This window comes from Rhynchophorus ferrugineus, unplaced genomic scaffold (genome assembly GCF_030347505.1).
Source record: "Rhynchophorus ferrugineus isolate W39M unplaced genomic scaffold, kcgeb_rfMv2 rfM3, whole genome shotgun sequence".
In the NCBI taxonomy this organism is placed as follows: domain Eukaryota; kingdom Metazoa; phylum Arthropoda; class Insecta; order Coleoptera; family Curculionidae; genus Rhynchophorus; species Rhynchophorus ferrugineus.
The window spans coordinates 57,742,811-57,765,909 of NW_027472582.1; the positions used below are offsets into that span (position 1 = coordinate 57,742,811).

General features: G+C 32.3%; 1 protein-coding gene and 1 non-coding gene across 5 annotated transcripts in view; both read left to right on the forward strand.

Annotated features, from left to right (window-relative positions):
- The window catches only part of ush (Zinc finger protein ush), a 614,796-nt gene that overhangs the window by 536,511 nt on the left and 55,186 nt on the right, over positions 1-23,099 (forward strand). The window lies entirely within an intron of this gene.
- Positions 19,722-19,825, forward strand: LOC143194519 (U6 spliceosomal RNA). Its single transcript, XR_013005358.1, has one exon. It is a non-coding gene; the product is annotated as a U6 spliceosomal RNA (small nuclear RNA).

Here is a 23,099-nt window from a genome sequence, read left to right on the forward strand (position 1 = left end):
TTATCCAACAGTTATATTGCTTCCACATTGGCGTCTCCCTTCTTTCCTCTCTTATAACAAAATATTGGGTGAATTCGTGGATCCATTTGATTTTGAGGCCATCGTACAGTTCTTCGTCGATTGTTGTGTAACGACAAGCAATGATAAATGCATTATGTTTCATGTTTCTTAAGCATGAACAAAAATAAATATATTAATTATATACCAACTTATTTTTATTGGTAGTAAGTAGTGACCATATTATGAATATATGACTCAGCATAGGTAAAAGGTCAATTGAAAAGTACCCGGCCTACCATAGTAAAACACATTTGTTTGGCATTTTTTTTTATTCAACATAATTCCCTTCAAGGGTAATACACTGACTATAGCGACACTCCAACTTTTTTCCAATCATTTTTGTAGTGCGATTTGTTCTTTGCTTCAAGATAGGCCTCAGTTTCGGCGATCACCTCTTTATTCGACGAAAATGTCTTCCCAGCGAGAATAATCAATGAAAATTATTGAATGCGCATCCCAAAATGCAGACGCCATAACCTTGCTAGCCAACGTTTTCCCACGCTTTGGAGCGGGTTCATCATGTATAGTCCATTCGGATGACTGTGGATTGGACTTCGAAGTAAAATGATAGAGCCATGTTTCATCCATTGTCACTTATCAACGCAACAACTCGGGTTTATTATGCTTGATCATCTTCAAACACTGCTCCAAATCATCAACTCGCCGTTGTTTTTGGTCAAAAGTGAGCTCGCGCGGCACCCACTTTGGACAGAGTTTTCTCATTACCAAATATTCCTGAATTGTATGATGTACACGTTCAGTTGATATCTTTAGAGTGTCTGCTATTTCATTCAGTTTCAATTTATGGCCATTCAAAATCATTTTGTGGATTTTTTAATATTTTCGTCGATAATAACCTCTTTTGGGCGTCCACTGCATTCACGGTCTTCGGTGTTCATTTCACCATGTCTAAACTTAGCATACCAATCCTTGATAATTGATTTTCTTGGAGCAGTGTTCGGAAACTCAGCACCTAGTTTTAGCTTCAATTGTATATTTTACCTTCAAAAAGCAACATTTTATCAACAAGCAAAATTCCTTTTTATCCATTTTTTTGTTGCTTCACCCAAAATGCTATAATACACAAACTAATGATCCGACAGCTGTCAAATTTATACACGCATCTTTCGAGGGTTAGGGCTAACTAAAAAATATATGGATATAATTCTAGTAGCGCCATCTATGTGTCAGGCCGGGGACTTTTCAATTGACCTGTTAGTAAAATAATTTGATTGATAAAGTTCGTAATATCTCTACCATTTTCGCAAAAGAACTAAATATGGTCATCACTCTTATTCTTATAGGAAAGTCGGCAATGGAGCAGTACCTGCAAACTACACAAATAACAATTATTAAATATAAAAAATAATATCACCACATTGTGCAATTAAAAAAGTTTATAACATTCGAAACAAGTAAGAAGAATATTACAAATTTTTAATAATTATTATAGTAAACCTTTTTCTATGGAATATATATCTCTCTCGTATGACTTACGTCCCACATTTTTTAACTAACCCAATTTGTTTCACAATCAGCAAATTTATTCGATATCTAATAATATTTGAAGTCATAAAACTGATTATAATTGTTTATTATTAAAACAGTAAGGCCAAGAATAATCAAATTTAAGTTGAGGTCAGTTAATAAATTTATATAATTCAAGTCAGCAATCAGTTAAGGTGTAATACAACATATATCCCCATCAACTATAAATATATGTACTTCCAGATCCAATCTGTTCACGATTCATTTGTCTGACTTTAAATTAAATCTGTCAATATCCAATATTCACAGGAAGAGAAAAGCTTTCTTCATTATCTCAATCAGAACGATCAAAATTCACCACACACCGATGACTACTTGGTATTCCATTATTGCGTTCACTATCACTAAAACTTTTAGGTAGCAACAGACGTTGTTATGTGCATCGTAAAGAACGGACATATAGATATGCAACATACTGTATCTTTCCTGTCGCATATAATGGCGTTCTTAAGTCTGTTTATGATATTAACAAGCGGCAACTTTTTCAGGAATTAAACGTCGCTTTATCATCCGACTCCGATGTAATAGAATACTAATTAATTTATTTTTAAAAGGTTTCGAGTTTTACCGTACAACATATATAGATATGGATAATTATAGGATGTTTTCAGTAGTCTTTTAAAACAATAATTGTGGTGATAACGTTGATGGTGAGTTCAGAGGTTTTAGTAATAAAACATAACATTTCAAAGCCATTATAAACTGAAATAAACACTTGTCGAGTAACGTAAGTTTATTAGCTATGATACTTAATGATACGACATTTTTATGTACTAATACTAACAGGCGATGGGAAGTTAATTTTTTTAGCTTACAAATTATGTTTATTTCTATTATAATAACAAAATACGTTAATATCATTAAATATACTTTATTGAATTCCCATATTCCAATATTTACAAAACAAGAGATAATCCAATTTGTCTTACATCAAAATAAAAAATACAACACTGAATGTACTTGGGAGAATTTCAATTTATATAATATAAAATATATTGCCAATAATATGGCAAAAGACAAAAATCCATTACAAACTCAACAATAATCAAATGTTGATCAAAGTCAAACCTCATGATTACCAGTACCAGTCCTTACGCAAACGTAAGAAAATGTCTGCTTATCAACTAATAGGCTGCTGTTAATTTGGCAATTCTGTGACAATTGACTAAATCAGATCATTATGATTCTCAGCAATATCTTTTTGGATGCAATCATGACACATTCTACCCAAAAGATCATCTTTACTACAGATATTTATTAGATATTCATTAGACTAGGTTAATTAGATCCATCATTTGGTAAACGTATCTAAATAAATGAAATGTATGTCTTATGAATTATTCTTCAGTACTTATATAATTTATTTTATAACAATATAAAAATACATATTGTGGCGATCGCCACGACCCTTTAGGCCTCCACGTTTTCATCAACAAGTACAAAGATTGGCAACGCCGGTGGATTGGTACCATGCAGTTCCAGGGTATAAAGGACCATCACGACGACGTCTCGCTCTCTTTTCTTTTCTCCGTCCCCTTGTAATAGTACCATTTCCACAGCGCTACCGTACTTCCTCTACCTAACCTAATATCCTGTCAATTCTTCCATCGACCACATGTATCACTCAATATCGAAATAAACAAGTGATTATTAAACCAGTGTTTTTCAGTTCTCGTGCAAATTCCTTCCAAAAATAGTAGTGAGTATTCTGACAAATAGTAGCAGCGGCAGCCACACATTTCAACCGACTAACCGACCCGACGAACATTCCTACAATACCATACAAGTGTAACACTATATTCTCATAGATGAATTTTCTAATGCTAGTTATATCTGTAATATAATCTAATATAATTGTTACAATTGTCACTGTAACGATTATTTTAGAGATAAAGAACAGCGGAATGTTGTTTTAAATGAAATCAACTTTCATCGACAGTGAATATAATATTCATTCCAATATGTGTCCAATAACCATTCACATTATTGATACAATTGTCAATTTCATAAATTAATTTTCTGTCATATGTTTTATTTAATCTCCTATTAATTAAACCATTTTCTTCCATATTTTATCCTTATTAATGATACTCTTATTAAACGAAGTTATTTTTCCGCCCACAATCGATCGCCTACAATTTCTAACACGTTTATTACTATAATATCTAAAAATAAACTTTAACTAAAACTCTATAAATCTCTCTGATTCAAACCAAGAAACGAAATCTTGATTCGTTATTTTTCAGTCGATTTCATTTTGCAAATGCTAATTTTAACTTCTGGTAATTATATTCATTAATTAATCTTTTACAATATATATTTAAATTAAAGAGAAAACAGTTTTGCATCATTTAAAAACGATAAGTGATTACCATAAATAGTAAAAAATAATTTATTACTATATTTTATCATACTAATATTTTGCTTTGAATAGTTCAAAAAGCCTGCAAAAACAATTCCATTCAGACTGTTATCTAAAATCTAGAAATATTGAATTTTAGAATTACATTTTCGAGCTGTATATGTACATTTTGAAGGTGAATGTTAAATATAATGAAGCTTGTTTGATCTTGAAGTTATTTTTTGGTCTCACTTATATTACAAGAAGAGGCAATCAGTACTTAACCCTACATTTTATTAAACAGTCTTCAAAAAACCTTCAAAAATTCTTACCAGATTATGTAATATCAGACACTTATGATTCAAACAATAATGTAACATATCCGGTCAATTATCTTCTTAGTTGGCGCCGTTTATCTGACACGTGATTTAGCTATATCTTATTTCGGCGCCATGTCCAAATAAAGTTTTATCTGATACGATGAAAATAAATTAAAAATAATTATTGGAGTTAAGTTGAAATATATCAATGCCATAAAAACTCACATATTTCTATCAGTTTTTGTAAAAAATACCAGATTATGTATCAAAGAATGTTCTAAGCAAACTTTCGAGGTCAGCTGTATCAATAACCATAAAGATAATAATCTATCGGTGCAAGGCCAGGAAAGTGCGACAAAACCTGAAAGCCCCCGATTCTACAATCTATCGACGATAACTTTGGTTTTTTTCAGATAAAGTTTTTTTTTAATATGCTTAAGTATACTAAAGTATTCTTTAAAATCAGCTAAAATTACAAGATTATATAGGAATGGATATGATAACATAAACAAAAATTTACAAAAATGTTGACTTTCTATAATAATTTGGGACGGTAAGATTGTAAATAAAAATGATTTGTTTCTAAATTATGTTACAAGTGTGACTATTAGAGTTTTAGTAAAATCACAAACACAAATGTTTATGTGAATCATTTAAGTTATATTTATATTTGTGAAATAATTTTCTTACCTCCATAGTATGAAAATAACTATTACTTATATAATAATCGAAATATTAACACTTCTAATTATTAAGTATTGCCTATATTTAATAATTAAGGCACAATATATGACTCTTGAATTAAATTATCTTAAATGTTTAATTACCATCCCGAAGTAAAAATTATCTGGTTTCGTTAAGTTCACTTGGCTTTAGTGACAACACTTGGAGGTTACATGCTGTACACTTTCAAACTGTTAAACCTCTGTCTGCTATCTCTCTCACACATATACCAGCCTGTAAACAATTCATAGCTTCACACAATTCAACCTAGTGAAGTATTATTCATAAAACCATTTGGTGTACAAAACACCTGATATTATATACTATTGTATTTTTGTAATCTGGCCATCATGGAGCTTTATTGGCGCTTTTAGGTTAGCTTTTATATTAAATTAAAGAATTTTCTTTGATTTTTTTAGGAGATATGGTTATTTGATGTGGTTAAAAACCTAGTTTCTTCGGTCTAGTTGGCATTTAAATATTTTACGGATATATCCGTATTTCATGCACACTTGGCCTATCCAACCTGTCACATGATATTTAATATAATTTTCCGTATTAATAAACAAAACAAAAGAAATCTAACTCTAATTAAAATTTGGTCGGAAGTATTATTTATCTTGATATTATTTTTAGGAAATATATTAGTAAACGTAGTAAATACCTACATCAAAGGTGTTTTCACAGAAATAAATAAAGAAGAAGAAGAAGAAGGATAACATTAAATTGAATAACTGCAATCAATTGATATACATTGTGATGCATAATTATGGTATGCATTAATTGGCAAACCCATATACTGTCAAGAACTAGAAAACTATTACGCTACATTTGTAGCGCTTTAGCGCCCTTTTAGAATTATATTTAACGTCAATTTTGCCTCCTACGTAAATACATCATGAAGCAGTGTTTCAAAATTAATCATAATACCCATTATCTGTTTTTTTTTTCTTCAAAAATTCGTATGTACATCAATGTATTGCATATCTTAGTTGATAATCCTGAAAACTGTTATAATATATTTCCACGGCTGTTATTACTCGTTCTTTCAATGATCTATGAATAGCTAGTAGTTAGAGAATGCTAAAGTTTTTTCCAACATTTTTAATCTAAATTGTTTGGTCGTCATAAAAACATGCTATTTATTTCTGTAAACCAGATTTTTTTACACAAACATCAATAAGTAAAAATAATAATTTTTATTTAGGGTAATTGATATGGCTCGGTGAATGGAGGTAAAACAAAATGAAACAGTGGTGTTTACACTATGTGACCGTCATTTTTTGTAGTAATATAAAAAATGTATAAAACGGACGGCAGCGGTGTTACCTGGAGACGAGGTTTGGCCAGTCGAAGGTGGCATGTCTAAACCAAACGATTGTCGGTTACTAAATGATCGAAATACCCTTCAATAACATCCCAGATAAACGTCTCGGGGTTGCCAGCTATTCATTATCGTGTTCTAGTTGTCGCTGCTGGCACCCCGCCCGTGTACAACATCTGGGATTATATTTCTGGGTACTTTGTTGATCATTATTCCACGATGTAAAATTCGACATGCCTCAAGGTCGCTACAATACTCCCCTGTCAGAATTTTACAAATATTTTAAACAGCAAAAAAATATGATGCATGAAAAGAGTTTTAAACATTTGGATATACTAAATCAAAACGGTTGTGGTTGGTACGGTTGCGATCTGGTACGGCTGCTGATATATTTCCGTCCTACACATACCGTTGCTTCATCGTCGCTTTGGCACTTGAATGTGGTCCATCGACGACGTTGAGAACAAACTATTTTTCGGACAGGGCTCCCGTAATCGACGCCGAGGGAAATGCGCTTGTTCGACGACGTCATCTCGTCACTCTCGTCATCGAAGAAAATAAGCGTATTTTCTTCGATGACGAGACGTTGGCAATTCTGGTACCTCGGCGAAGACACGACGTATCGACGGTGACTGTAATCGGTACCTAGCTTCTGGAGCTGCTCTGTGACTAATTCGTAGTCACATACGTTACGGTAATTGAGAAAAAACAAATAACGACGGTATCCGACCGAAGCTGCCCAAAGCCTTTCAAATCAAAATATCTGCCATTATGACGGAGACGGCGAGCGAAGGAAGACATTATGATTTAAACATAGCGCCGAAATAAATGTCTAGTCGAAATGCTGATGATTAGAGGGTGGTGTTAAAAGCTCTAAGGATTCAAAAGATTGTGAAAGAAATAACATTTGGACAAAAAATGTTTAAAAAATTAAATGGAAATAATGAAATGAAATTTAAGTTCCTTATTCCAACACTAAAATAAAATTTAATGAAGAACAAATATTTGAATGAATGTAATGTTTAAGGAAGAAAAGTAAAATCTAAAAAGAACAGTATTAAAAATATTGAAAATGATGAAAAAAAAAACGGCCACGTAAAAAACACCATGTTGCACGTACCCTTCATTCACGAGTCCAAACCCAATTTTGCGAAAGATCACGTCGGGATCACCACATTAGGCTAAGTTATATGGCTCGGAGAATGGAGGTAAAATGAAATGAAACAGTGGTGTTTACATTATGTGACCGTTATTTACTGGTAATATAAAAAATGTAGAAAATACAAAATAGATAAAACGGATGGCAGTGGTGTTACCTGGTAACGAGACTTGGGCAGTCGATGGTGGCACGTCTAAACCAAACTATGGTCCGTTACCTAAAGGACCTACTGACATGTATTATAACAAATTTTCTGGGGCATCGTATATTGCCTTGCCTGATTTGCTCATATAGCAACATCTGAAATTGAAGATATAGAGACAAAATACAATATCTCAACTCCAGTAATACATCCCCCATTAGTATGGAATGTAAATTATATAAAGGTCCCTCATGTTCATCCTCTTCGCAATTTCCTAAAGGCGAATAAGATGAAAAACATTATGAGCACTTTGATATGATTTCTCAAACATAACATACTAGCCGAAGGATGTATATTCATGAATTCATAACCTCCAATAGGCCCAAAAAAATTACAAAAAAACTTGGTTAAGTAGCCTTAAGCCAATATATTCGGATAATTACACATTTTTTTTCTTGAATGAGATAAATCCCCTCAAGGTAGTTATTAAATTTTTAAATGATAACACTTTCAGTCTTTTGCATAGCTTCTTTCGGAAGGGGATTCGGAATTTCTAAAATTAAAAAAATAAATAATTAATATTTTATATGGTTATTAATATGAATAAACTTATCCCAACTTACAACAACAAAACACGCGGTAACGATCATAATAATAAGTTAAAAGTAGCTGCATCTAGATGTTGGATATCGCGAAACATTTCCCCAATATTTCCTATAATGTTAAATCTCTATTTCTCCGTGAATATGAATGAAAAAATCGGGAACCATTCCCAATATTATTCGAATTTAATATGTTGCCATAATCGGCGCGGTAGGCAGCGGGATCGACGCGAGCGGCATTATGCGCCGTATACAATGCCTCCTGCGGTCCTGCAACGGCACAGGTGTTCGTTCGGATAGCGACGACACACACGTTGGCGCGTTTGCCAAGTGCCGGTCCTAATTGTCTCGGATGTTTTACATACAATGGCTCAAAAGCGCTATAAACATCGGCAGAGTAGCTCGAACCCCGACTATCGGAATGCCATCTCAACAAATAGCCAACAGACGTTTTTTGTTCGGCCCTGATTTGTTCTTGACGCTCGCTTTTATTTCCCCAACTCGGAAAGTGTATACCGGCCGCGTACTGCTTCTGGTTTTATTCCGATATAATGGCCGATTTATTTATTCTATATATTCCTCTGAAAACAATCATGTATTTTCTTTTTGTGTTGCTATCATTACGGAATGTAGTGAATAAATAAATAATAATACGAATTAGGAATATCCACGAAAAGAGTGGTCACTGCTGATTTTAAACTACTGGGACACAAGCATTACACAGTTATTAATTATTATTATATATATATATATATATATATATATATAATTCCAAACATATCAGTGAACCTACATCTCAATTTATCACGTCAATATGTCGCAACGTTGCCGCATCAACTCTGAGTTTCAATTTATTTTGGCTTTGACTTAAGCCTAAATTTCATTCTAAAGAAAATAATGAAAGAAAAATGTTATCAAATATAATTTATTATAGTACATCTCATGCCTATATCATCGAACAATTTAAACTACGGTTACAATTTACATACAGGCACAATAGTTTATAGCACCGTCATTCAACACCATTCATGCAGTAGAGTACTAGGAACGTTTTTTTTTGTGTAGTTGTATCCCCTGGAGACCTAACCCACCTAACTAACAATTGTATATCCAATTAATGTATTTACTTTCACTAGAGAGTATATTTGCATGTTTACGTTTAGTTCTTAGTTCTTGTTTCATTCAGTAGTGTGTTTCCTTGTCTCAGTCATTTTTATATCACTGTATTTTTTTGTTTCTTCTTGATAAAATTAATCACTGAATTCTCCCTAATGCATTTACCATATCTACAACAGATAGTATTCATCCTTTACCTCATACACACTAACCTAATACTCATATATAATTCTGAAGAATTACACACATATGTATGCACATGAATCGTTCACACTCTACAATACAACTTCCTACAGTTATCATGCATTAATTATATACTTACTTTTAGTTGAGTTATCGTATATTACCCCCATTCTCTCTCATCATCTTCTCTTGGAAATTGTCAATATTGAATAATACATTATACATAATCACACATTCAGAAAGTTTAATTCAAGTGAATAATTAAGCTGTTAATTTTCAATCCATCTAACATTTGTTCATGATTTAAAATTTTGTCAAGTTCTTCTTCAATGTGTTTGATCGAGTTCATCCAAACCAAAGGTGTTATTTACCAATCCAACTCCACAATTCTAAGAATAACAAGTACAATATACGTGTAATTAATTATTAATAACTGTTATGAACTAATAATACCTAATCAATTGTTATTCCAATGTTTCCTTCAACTTATATTGTATGTACTTCTTGCCATGAGCCTGAATATGAATGAATAAGTCTTCATTGATTTTATTATATGCTTCCAATAATTGTATTCTTTTAAAAACATGGTCTGGAACTTCCATTTAAACCCTAAGTTATATAGCCTATCAGTGTGTTAGGTCATATATAATTAAAAGGATGATCTACATGTCTTAAGAACCCTATCTCTATGGATACTTTCCAGACAGACTTTTTAACAGATCTTAATTTTGCAAAATAAATTCAATTAAAGTAAAAGTAAAAGTAAAAGTTCAGGTAAATATGATTCGAAGTCCTTTATGTGAGCATATCTCATCAACATCACAAATCCCTGAATATGTAGTCATTTCACGACATTAAAAATGAACAAGAAATATTGAAGTTTGGCTAAACTTTACTTAATCTTCATTCATTTTGTTAATTTGTGAATTCAAGAAAATATATTTTGTTTATCTTATATTCTGGCAATTGGCAACGTCGTATGCCAGTTGTTTTGTCAATCTAATGATAAAAAGTAGGCATTGCTGGTGCTTTTCCAGTGTACACCTCTTGAGATAATCTAACATTCAAAAATCAATAACTAGATAACAAGTAAGAGTAATTTAGTAAAAATTCGAAAATCCCGAAAACTTTTTTTAAATTATAGCTAATTATAGCTATACAGTGATATAGATTCAGAGGATTTATTTATATCTTATTTTCATCAAATATCATGAAAAATCAAATGTTTGTTTGTTTGATTTTACGAATTACCCAAGTATATATAACCAGGGGTTGAAACTTATGCGCTAAATAATGTTAAAATTCCATTAATATCATTATATTTTTTTACTGACTGGAAGCAGACTTCAGTTTGAAAAAAATATGGAAAAACAGTATCTTCTGTCATCGAGCCATAACTTTTCTTTTTTGTCTTTTCCATAAAAAAAATTCTATCCACCTCATTCCACATTTTTGACAACTTTTTTGAAATTGTTTGAATTATTTTGAAAATATCAAGAGAAGTTAAAACCGAATCCAAAAAGACTTTAAAAGTGATACTTTAAATCAGATTTCAACAATTGTTTCGAAAACTTCCGAAAATTAGCATCGTATCCTGATATTAAGTATTAATTTGAGGGGAAAGAAATTAATTTTAAAATATAAATAACCCATTTGCATATTGACTCAAAACTGCTATTTTTTAACTGCATTCTTATATTCGCTAGAACTGAAAACAGAGATTAAATACAATCTGGATATGCCTGGAGAAAGACTCATCAAAAATAGATGCAGAAGCAATTAAAAACTTAAAAGCTACGATCGGAACGATCCCGTCGAGTTCCTCGGAGATGGCAAGATAAATTTCTTTTATGAAAACGCCATTCTGATGTTATATTTGAACAAGACCAGATTAGATAACGCTCAGGCTGCAAAGTTAGTTCTGCTCGTCGACGATAAGGTTACATATAAGGCTCCTCGTTCAGTTATATATATATAAAGTATTCTTGTTCCAGATAGAGGCGGGTTTTATCTCATGAGCATTCCGTTCGAAAGTTTTTGTTCTTTAATCTAATTGAATTGTTTTGAGTAGCGTCCGATCTGATACGGCAGTAATGCGTGGTTTAGTTGGAGGGCGAATGACATCTTATTCTACTGATATGAATATTTTTTATCGTATTTACTTGATAGCGATTTCACAAATAACCAAATAATCATCTCGTAGCGGGGGAATAAGTTCGAGAGTTTATTAGAGATATCCATTATACTGATACGGATTCATAGTCAATGTTTAACTAAACTGTCTTGAGGATTTCTTAAACTCATTCAAAAATTGTAATACATGATATTAAAATTTTGAATAAATTCTAAATACAAATATATGATAATCAGTCTTCAGTAACAAATGTCCATAGTCGACATTTTTTCACTTTTCTGTTACAACTATAACTCCGTCATTTCTTTTCTTCAATTTCTGGGCGAAAAAGTAAACCAAGTTACTTCTATATTCCTCTTTAGAAGCTAATTTTACGTCATAAAGAAGGGTTTGATTAATAATTCCTTCTTAATCCCAACAGATAATTAGCGTCATCCTTGGCGTCAATGCACTTGCAACCATTTATAAAGCATCTCGGTGCTGCGACCACGATTATTCGTTTAAAAAATGGCTTAAGTTTGTTTCGCTTCAGTCGTGAGCTCAGCCAACATCAAAATTTTCAGAACGAAAATGAAAAAAGCAATTGTGAGAGTGGCGTGGACTTCAGCTCTCATCGCTATATTTTACATTTTCGGAATAAAAAAAAAAGTATTAAGAAAATGACCTTCTGAAATCTCTATTTTCAAAGACTCAGCTTTAGACCGAGTAAACGAATAATGCTTCTTTATATCTGGAATGTACTACGGACCTTTCAAATGCACTTTATTTTGCTAATATGGCTTAATTGATTTAATATTACTAGATATATGCAACCTTAAAGCCATTTATTAGGGTATACCAAAGTACTTTTTCTCAAACGTAACATATAGAAAACACGTGAAAAATAAAATTACACCACTTTTGATCAATCTATTTAATTTCTCAACGTATACTTCAAACCATCCATGTCAAACTTCATGTAATTCCAAGGGATAGTATACAAATTAATATAGTTTTAGTAAAACAACTATAGTTGTTCTGAAAACAATAGAAAACAAATAAGATCGTATGTTGTTTAAACATTATTTTCTGAATGAAATGACGTCTTCAGAAACTGCACTATAATTTTAAAAAACTGATAGAGAAAACCTGCGTCATATGGGTAACTTCTCAAAGATATCAGAAGGTCGAATTTACCCCAAATGACGTTATTTAAAAACGTCTTCTTCTGGAGTGAGCTTAATCACACCAAACCAAAGGTAAAATCGAGTAGACAAATCAAAGCGTTGTTCTCTTTTTTAATTGAATCCAGCAATATTAAGAATGTTTATTATTATAAAAGATATAGATCCTGATTTCAGATACACGGCAGTATGATTATTTTGAAAATAGTCAAAAGCTGGTTTACTAAAGCCACCATAAATTTTAACACTTGTATTATTATTTTGTTACGCTGAAATTATATTGGATTGTCAAAAATGATGCCTATGTTTCTGACAGAAGACTTATTGTGTCATGTCATTGTGTCGTATTGTGGTTCTTTGGACAGAAAAAAAAGGTTCCGTTTTTAAACTACGAATACCCAGTGTTTGATAAACAACGGAGTCTTATTATTACTATCCATATATGAAACTATAATTACCATATCTTGATAATAAGTTGCCTTATACTATACTATATTTGTCACGGTTTTGTATGGTTAGTTATAATAATTTTGATCCATTACGAATTGTATTGTCTATAAATTAGTTTTAAAGTTTTTTTTTAATTTAAAACTTTATTATGAATAATCGGTACAATGTATTTTATTCAAAGTATCGTCAATTGATAGCCGCTACTTTTCCCATCTTTCAGACAATGTACGAATTCAACCTCGAAAAAATCTTCTGAGGCTACCCACGATTTTTGGTGTCTTCATAAGAAGCGAAGCGTTGGTCAGACAGGTCATGACTCATATGACGGAATAAGTAGTAATCAGGGGGAGTAAGGTATGGAGAATACCGCTAATGGGCTACCACTTCATGTGTTTCTAAATATGCTTTCGTCGGTTCTACTGCAAGTCGTTGAGCGTTGTCATACTGAAGAATAACATTGTTTGTGCCTTTGCTGGTATTCCGGCCGTTTTCGCGTAGTGACCTGCTCAAACGCACAAATTATAGTCGATAGCGATCCCCATTGATGGTTTCAGTAAGTAGTGTCTTTAAATCCTCGCCTTCAGTTTTGTTTTTCGGCTGTCCAAAAACGTTCTTTGTCTTCGGTGTCAAAATCACCACCTTTAAAACGAAACCAGTATTCACATGTTGAAATCGATGAAGCTCCCCACAAATGCCATTCGCTCAGTACAAGTTCAAACATTTTTCAGTGTTTTGGTTACACTTCGGCAAAATGATTACGCAAATTAGTACTGATGAAATGAATACACAGTAACACCATCTCTTTTAAATCCCTTAAAATTAATTTATAGGCCTAATTATCATTACAATATATTTTCTTAATAGTTAACATCTATTTTTATATAAAAATATTCCTGCTCCATTTAGAAAAAGGTTCTACGATCAAAGTTAAATCAGCATGGAACCATCTGCTATTTTGAACAGGCGACTAATTTTTTTACCATCCTCCGCACGCCCGCTCGATTAAAACCAGAAGCCGTGGCCGAAATTCTCACACGTCCGATACGGACAGTCATCGATAATCCGACTGTCGCTTCCGTACCCCGACAACTCAATCAATTTGTACAAGAAACCGAATATCATCTTTTACCGGAGACAGGCAATTAGTCCAACAAATCCAATCATAACGAAGATTCGACGATAAGGCGACCGTCCACCGTCCTCGGACCACGACAATCTGTTAGTTTATAGATCAGTTTTTGTTTCAGGAACTTGACTGCACCAGCAGCAGTTCACTAATTAGTCAGGGAGCGATTCAAAGACGATTTTTTTTGTGGTCGCCGTTTTATCTGCCTCCATTCATTACCATCGTTAGTTTCCGAAGTTCACCGTTCAGATTGGGATCGGAGATGACGGTTTGAGTTGGGCGTAGTCAAAAAATTGTGTTTATCTTCATTGAGGCATGCCATGTGCGGGAGAAATCGGTCGACCGAAGAATGTCGGTTTCATCGATTATTTAATTGGAACTGTTTCATTAAACGGTACATCAAAAAAAAATTTTTTTGAGTATATTCTTCATTTAATAGAACAGGTCATACAAATTTTATATCAACATTTTTAAAAAATATTTTATTAGATATTCTTAGTATTGAGTTTTTGTCTTAACAATAAGTTAACAGTAGGAGGAGATGAAACAAAGACGTAACATATACATAAGAAGTTATTCGTCTAGCATAATATGTTTATCATTAAATAAAATAATAAGGTCTTAATTTTTAAAAGATTTTTTTAATATTCGGAAGACAAATTGTCGGATTAAAAAGCCTTAGCACCTCAGTACTACCTTATTTATTACTACTTTTCTTTTGTACTTGTACCAAGTCACTAACTAAGACTAACAGGTCAATTGAAAAGTCCCCGGCCTACCATAGTAAAACAATTTTTTTATCTATATCTTCCAATCGTATATCTTCCAATTTATTCCTTGTCAAAACTGCGGTGTGCGGCCTGGCATTCTCATGAGGGATGATGACGTCTCGAATAGGCGTATGCGTCGTTTGCTTCGATACGCGATATGAGATGAGATTTCTTCAATCTTTAACTGGCGACCACCTTTAATAAGCTTTAGGACAGCACGGATGTCATTTGTGAGATTTATTCATGTGCGTCTAAAGATTACTCGAGCATCGAATCCTGTAGATCGGAATTACGTGCTAAGCTAAATAGTAAACTTACTATTTAAATTTCATTCCCCTCGTATTTATAAGTTAATATACCATAGATATAGATGCCAAGGTATTTCGCTAATTCTACTTCATGTTGGATAGTGACATAATTAGATTTATATATATTTTATATAAATTTCAATATAAATATAAAATATTGAAATGAGCACTAGAAACTTATTAGATATTAAATATTAGGCGTGGAAACAGCATTAAATTTATTTATTATTTCATTTGCAACCAATTACATTCTATTTAATCTCCATATATGGAAGAACATCAGTTCATCGAGCCCCTGATAGAAATCAAGTGCCAGTTTTATACAAACTTTATATTTTATAAGCCAGTTCGTTATGTTGCGGTTGTAGGCTAGATATCAAAAGTTGTGGTTTCTCCTTGGACAATACTAGGTTTGGAACAGAATCATTAAGTTCCATTTGATTCAGTTACTTTATAGTTTGCAATATTTTACATTAAGACTAAACCTAGTTTTTTCTTCTTCAATCATTCTTTCGATATTGTTGAACAAGATTTGTAACAAGATAACGCTGATAAAATAATCTTTAAAATATACGTTTAAAATGTGTCGAAAATTTCATTTCTATTTCATCAGAAAATAGACAATCTGGTATATTGATATAAATGCTTGTTCTTCTCAACAGATATATAGTCTATTCAAGGTTTTTTTGTACATAGGTCATCAAGATGTTTAATATATTGCCTGCCGCAACTTGTAAATTCGTTTCAGAATCAGACAATATTTTTCTTCTCATTTTATTCTAGTTAACTCATACTTTCGAGACTCAAAGCTGTCTTCGAACTAATGTTCGAACCTGTAAACAAATGAGCCTGTCAAAGTGGTCCCGTTGTCAGGCGTATGCAAAATTCTTGAAACTATTGTGGCTGAATAATTAACTGTAGTTTCTAGATGTACTGTAATGTTAAAATAATTTATATTTGATAACATTTTTATTGAATTATTTTAATTAGATTAAAATTTTGTTATATATCAAAGCCCAACTGAACTAAAAGTCACAAAAACGCAAAATTACGGCGTTTTGAAGTCACACATTCAGATGACGTATGTACAAAATAACTTTGAATAACACCTTTGAATGATAACTTGAACATTTGATTATATTTGCATTTGATATGTTCTATTCCCTGTTTTGATAAACATTTTCGTGATAATTTTTGTCATCAAACCATGTCCCTTTATCAAAAAAAAAAATATATTTGAACTCAAAATATTTTCATTATTGTAGAATGTTATGAATGTTATTACTGGAAAATAATACTTACAAATTATAAAAATTTAATAATTATTTAGAATACAATATCTAGGAATTAATTTTATTGTAAATTAATTTTAAGAGATTTTATTTTCTTAGCTTCGAGTTTCGAGTGTTGATTGAAAAATTATTGAGCAATTATGAAAACTAAAAGTAAACACACAATCCATTGATAAAAACATGTGGAAATCTTAACTACTAATTTCTATAGAATGTAACTTGTATCAACATGTACTTTCACTACATGGTTGAAGACGACTTAGTGGTGATTAATATGGTGATATTAATTATATAGTAGTATAAGTATTCAATAAGAACTAAAAAAAATAAGTATAACAATAAAACAAGTATCCAATCCGATTAAAATCCAAATAATTTCTCGTAGGGAAAAAGGAAACTCTAAAATATAATTTAAAGAATAATTAGATTTTAAAATCAATTTTAAATCCAACTGATGATTAACCGATTTATTCTTAACTTTTTTTTAATTTCACCTTGCCTTTGATACAATAATATTTGCTCAAATATATAAATATTTACTTTTAGAACAACGGCATTGAGTTATCGTAAACTAATTGGCTGATTGATTATTTGCTATTATTGTTTCGAAATAATGTCCACAGAATATTGTTTATATATTATTGTGAGGTCAAACGCAGTTTTATGTTTATTGCGATTTGTATCTCATTACATCACTGTCGTTAAAATTATGTTAATTGTTGATTTCTGGTGATTAAATATACAATTAAAATATTTTTAAGAAAAAAATTAAACCGACTTCAAAAAAAAAGATCTCACTAACTACTAAGCTCACTAGTCAGTACCAAGCAACAAATTAGATTTGTTTTGTTCGTAACTTAATTTTGTGTACATCATACAAAATTTTATTATTATTTTTGTATTGTTTGTGCTCGGCATCGCTATCTCGTTATACAAATTCATCAGCTGGTAGTGGTTGAAATAATATTGTAAAGGGGTAAATATGTTTAGGTAGGTAATAAGCTAAATTGTGTGTTATCTAGTAGAATATAAAATACGTGTAGTAAATAGGTTAAATAAGTTTTTTGTTTATTTTAATTTAGTTATTATAACGATTATTTTGTACATATTTTATTTTAAAAGGTTTTTTTATGTTAAAAATCTAATTTAGATTATTTTTTTCATTTTATGGAGTTCTTTATTTATTTTTTGAGGTCGGTTAATTATAAAGAAATAATAATTGAAAACAAGGAATGCTTTAGGCCCCAGAGTCCGCTACCTAGTCTAGGTGATTTGACAAATGTTCCAACCAAACTAGAACAAAAAAGTTACTGCCCTCATTGGGAATCGAACCCGCGACCTTCGCGCGTTATCTTAAATGTTCTAACTGTTCCATCATAGAAGCTGTTGCCAGCAATGTTTTTAAGACATCTCATATGATATAGTTTTTGCTTAAAAAGCAAACGTAATGGCTTTTACACTGAACTAGTTGCGTTTTTTCATCAGGCCAGTTCAGCAATAACATTATACCCAAATATTTGATTATTTTAGATCAAAAAATATGTGAAAACTGTGTACGTGCCTCTGAAATTTGAGTGTTTCCAAATCCTGATTTGGTTCCAAGGGGACCACCTCGGAAGTGCACTCTTTCGAATAAAAAAAGAGTGTTGAATATCGGTCTGTAATTGACGGAGAAATCAGCGAACATACATCAAAAATAATATATATACATCCGGACATAACACTTTTTTGAAGTCGGTTAATTAAAATACTTATGAAGTATTTGCTATTATTCTATTTCGAAAATAAAATAATATTATTATTAATATTATTAAATATTCCTAAACTGTCTTACGAGTTACTGACTTGTTAAACAAGGTACTGAAAGTGCTTTTGAAAACAAGGAAGGAAGTGAATCACAGCTATTTTCTAGTTAAAAACCCCACTCTCAGAAATACTCTATTTATGGTCTAGAGTCCACATGTACGGGGAAATCACATTGACATTGAATTAATAAATAAAATTTTATTATATAAATATATACTAGTAGATACACTCTTGTCAGAAATCTATTAAATTCCAAGATATTCCATTCCAAGTACGATTTACAATTCATTCGATCTTTCAGCTTCATTCATCTAATGATGTTCATATGTGACTTCTATATTTATCTCTGTTTGTTGTTGTTTTAATTGCTGTAATATTTTATGGTTTTTAAGACAGTTATTTAACACACCTGATTAATTACCAAGTAGTGGATAAAGATAATCCATTCGTGTGGTAACCATTTTCCCATATTTTTGGATCGTTCCTATATAAATCTCTGGAAGTAGTTTATTCATCAACTGCGAAGCTAAAAGTTAAAGTTAAGTGAAAGTTATTTGAGAGTTTGAGTTGAATAAGTCTTCGAGCTTTTTTCTCTCTTCAAAATCTCTACTGTTAAATCTTTAAAAAGAAAACTAATGATGACGAGCTTCGGCAGTGGATTGCTTCATATTAAATAACGAAATACAATCGAAATGCAATCTCGATCGTTTCAGGATTAGCGGATTTTAACAATTAAGCAGACAAATGTACGGTACTTAAAACATTTGTCGACATATTTATTATGGCTAAAGATATACCCTGTCTAGGCTGTAGAAAAAGTACAAGTTGTAGTCAACAAAATCTACAAGTGGAGACGAGAAAATACAACTTAATAGCTTCGAATCTATCCATCTTAATTTTGCGTTACGCCGACATGACAAAAACCGAATTAAATAACTTGACGTGTACCCGATTCGAATCAGAGATCAGTAAATCAGTATTGGTTAATCGAAAGATACTCACAACTTGACCGAAAATCTAAGAAATTGATTTATCAGACAACCATCAAAGCCGATTTGAACATACGGAGTGCAAATATGGGGTTATACAAAAACATCAAACCAACTAGTTCCAACACTGCTAACAAACAAAGTTCTACAATTAATTACTAATAAGTACTTGCTTAGGCGATACATATACTAAAATTGAAACGATACAGAGATTAGCATGGCCCCTGCGCAAATATAACACTCAGAATCGTTAAGCGTTCCATATTTTTCGCTAACTCACTCTGGTTTAAGCAAAACCTACAACAGCATAACATTTTTCCCTATGAAAATCATATCATCGGTTGTGGTACATTAGAAGTAGACTTAAACTGACCTATGCCCTAGCCTCTATCCTTAATAATAAAAAAACTCCGTGGGTTTGACGAAATATTGAGATGAAAAGATTCTTAATGAAATATGAAAAGATTCTCCAAGAGTGAGAACAACTCGAATAGCATTCATAACTTTTTGCGCAGATAAGGCAAGAAAAGTACTGGGATCATCACTTCATATTTACTGATGGTTCCAAAATAGATGATTCCGTTAAATCGGCATTTACGAATTCGCTGCATAGATGGTCATCTCAAACGGGCATAGAAGGTAATGAGCATGCTGACTACCTTGCAGGAAGGATAGAGGAATCACTACTGGTGAATTTTTTATTTAGGTGGAAAGACCTAAATGCTCATACGTTGGAACTATACAAAAGCCTTAACCAGTTACTTTGGGATCTGTTGGATTAATATAAACTATGGGAGATCAAAAGAAATTACTATAAACGGCCATATATAGAGGACGTACCAAGGAACCATCTATATAGACCCGATTAAAAATAGGTCATTATAGGATAATCCATAAGTTTCTTTTGAACCTCCTTCGGTTGGCACTGACTTTAACACAACAGTCGCAGTAAAACATATTTTAACTAAATGCAGACAATACTCAAATCAAAGAGTGACGTTCGGAATTGGGAACAATAGGATGCTTCCCTCGGACTGTGAAATTCAGATGGAGTGATGTCATTTCTGAAGGATACTGGTCTCTACATGGAGATATAGCCACTACTGTTAAGGCAGGCCCTACTGGGACGTTATTTATTTGTAAACTGTATATATACGTGTTTGTATATATTTATGTGTATATGTTTGTATGAGTGTATGTACGTATATATATAGACATGTATGCATGTGCTTTTTGTTTGTATTCTTACAATTTTGCCTGTTCTATATACATAATTGTGCTATATGTTTCTCTACTTACACACATCAATTTTAATTCATACACTAATTTGGACATATACATTTGTAGAAATGTTCGTCGGATATATCAGTGGGTATGTGTGGCTGTCGATGCGATTGTTTGTCCGAACGCTCACTACTATTTTGTGGAAGCAATTTGCACGAGAACTGAAAACACTGGTTGAAGAAATACTTGTTTATTTCGATTATAATTTATACATGTGGTCGATGGAAGAATTGACAGGATCTTAGGTTAGCTAAAGGAAGAACGGTAGCCCTGTGGAGGTGGTACTGTTACAAGAGAGTAGAGAAAAAAAAAGAGAGCGAGACGTTGTCGTGGTGATCTTTTATAGCCGGGAACCGCATGGTACCTGGATTGTTACCGTACGGTTCCAACCTTTGAACTTGCTGTAGGTGAATGCGTGGTGGCCTAAAGGGTCGTAGGGGTCGCTACACATTATATACTCTTAAGTTCTAGTCTATAATTATTGTACTTTGCTAACACTGTAAAAAAAATTGTAAAGAAATTATGTAATAACTGTATAACATAATAATACTAAACAAAAAAGTGTTAAATTTAGAGTTTATGGTGTTTAACTTGATAGTTTGCATCAACAGATTTCGCTAGGCACCTATATAGATTATAGATCAATTCTGCCTTTTTTACATTCCATTATATCAGCACAAGTGGTTAAATCTTTGACCTAGATCTTCGATCTCAGTGCTAAAAAAAGGAAATGTTATGAATACAAGAACGGAATACGATAAATGGAAAAAAGTATCTCATGAATTAGCACACGAGGTTCAAAAATATAATTAAGCTAATGAAACTAAATAACTAAAACGAAACTAACGACTCCATTAGTGGGAATTAAAAAAATCGCATAAGAAAACGCCACAGAACAAGAAAATAAACTTCCGCGCGAACCCCCCTCCCCCGCTCTACCCTTCAGCAACGGCACCACCCCACCGCCGGCATGCACCGTTCACCCCCCTTCCCTTCCCGCCCGAGCCCGCGTCCTCTATTCAGACCCGAAAGGCGGTTTTTCCAGCGTGGAAAAATCGCCGCCACCTTTTCCTCGCGCTTCCGTATGAAGTGATTAGCGACGAATAAAGAGAATGATTAAGCCGACCGACGCTCCGGGCTCGTTATCGGGGTATCCAGCGCCGGCGGGGTGTTTTAATCATTCCCTTACGCATTCATCTTTGCTACCTTATCTGGAAATGGCCAGGCCGCAAAAAGTTTGATCGTCCCGGGTCAGATAAAGGGGAAAAAGATAAATATACTTAAAATGATCACGGAAATGTATTAAGATAAAAAAAAAAGAACGGGAAAGGTCGAGGACGAGTCGGACGAGAGAGAAAAATGGCGGCGTTTTGCCGGCATGCTCTCATTTATTTGGCCGTTTTATCGGGAACTAAACGGTGCTGTGATGTGGTCAGTTTTTTTTTGGTTTTAAAATTTAAACAATAAAATAATTTTAATATATTCCAAGAAATTCTAATATTTCTAATAATTATTATAATATTTACTATTGTATTTGTATTAATCTTACTAAATATCTTTTAGAAACTGTCATATGATTTTTGATTTCGTTCAATCCGCTGAACCGTTTGCAGATTACTAGAGGTCTTCGATTACCTTCAACCCACCTTCTTTTCCTTATAGCTTCAGCTGCGATACTTTTACCTGAACTCCGCTTAACTACCCCAAGGAATTATTCCAGTAATTGCGGAACGATTGTGGATTCATGGGCAATCGACCAACCAGTCTTTTTTATTAATAATTAATATTATGTCGGTTAATTAAATTAATTAAAAATATTACAGCTCTATTGTTTCCTTGAAATCCTAAAGATTTTTCCAGTTATGAAATCTAAACAGTTTAAAAAAAAGTTTATTTTAATTAATATTAGAAGGAAGTGGCGTCACTGAAGAGTTTTATCTATTCCAAATATATAAACCTCTATCTTAATATTTGTAATATTAATAATATTTTTTGCATATTTTTGTAGCATTTTAGATATATTTTCTATCAATATTTTTTCTATTCTCTTTACGACAGAAGGATTACTATGAAACATTTTACTTTTTCATTAAGATAAATTAACAAAGCATGGAAAATTAATATTAAAGGCCATTAATTTTCCCGAGGGAAACTCAGTAATTTGTTTATATTAGTACCAATTTGAGTAATCCGATAAATAGATTGCTGATGAACTTGGAAGGAAGAAGTCAGGAGAGGAAAATTTAAATATATAAAGAA